At 68.6% G+C, this 484-nt stretch overlaps 1 protein-coding gene across 1 annotated transcript in view; it reads right to left on the reverse strand.

Moving 5' to 3' along the window:
- LOC104129326 (tumor necrosis factor receptor superfamily member 16) overlaps positions 1 to 484 on the reverse strand; it is a gene marked incomplete at its 5' end in the record, with an annotated part of 10,530 nt that overhangs the window by 3,518 nt on the left and 6,528 nt on the right. The gene's annotated exons all lie outside the window — the stretch shown is intronic.

Below are 484 nucleotides of genomic sequence, written 5' to 3' on the forward strand. Positions count from 1 at the left end.
CTGCCCCCACCGTGCCCATCCCAGTGCTCGGTGCCCGCGTCCCCAGGGCGAGCAGCCTTGTCCCCGGCCGGAGCATCGTCCCCGTTTGCGATCTCCAGACAGTCCCTGTGGGCACCCCCCAGCCATCGCTGCTCCCCAGCATCCCAAATGCATCCTGCCCCGGGGTCCCTCGGGGCATGGCCACCCCGTGCCCCCCTGCTCGGCCACGTGTCCCCAGCCCGGGGCGTGATGCCACCAGGAGGTCACCACACCAATTGCTGACTCCCCCCTGACCCCGGGGCTCCTGGCTCTCCGGTTTCATCCTGCAGGACTGACTCTGCCGGGGAAATCAATCTTCCTCCCGCAGCCCGGCAAGCCGCCCCCGCGCCCCCCCCCAACCCGCTCCCAAAGGTGTTTGAAGATATTTTTAGCCCTGAAAGACGGGTGAGCTCCATCCCGGAGGGCTCAGCTGCTGTCCCTGCATCGGCTGCCTCCCGTCCGTCCC

This window comes from Egretta garzetta, unplaced genomic scaffold, assembly GCF_000687185.1.
Source record: "Egretta garzetta isolate BGI_Z169 unplaced genomic scaffold, ASM68718v1 scaffold1427, whole genome shotgun sequence".
Taxonomy (NCBI): Eukaryota; Metazoa; Chordata; class Aves; order Pelecaniformes; family Ardeidae; genus Egretta; species Egretta garzetta.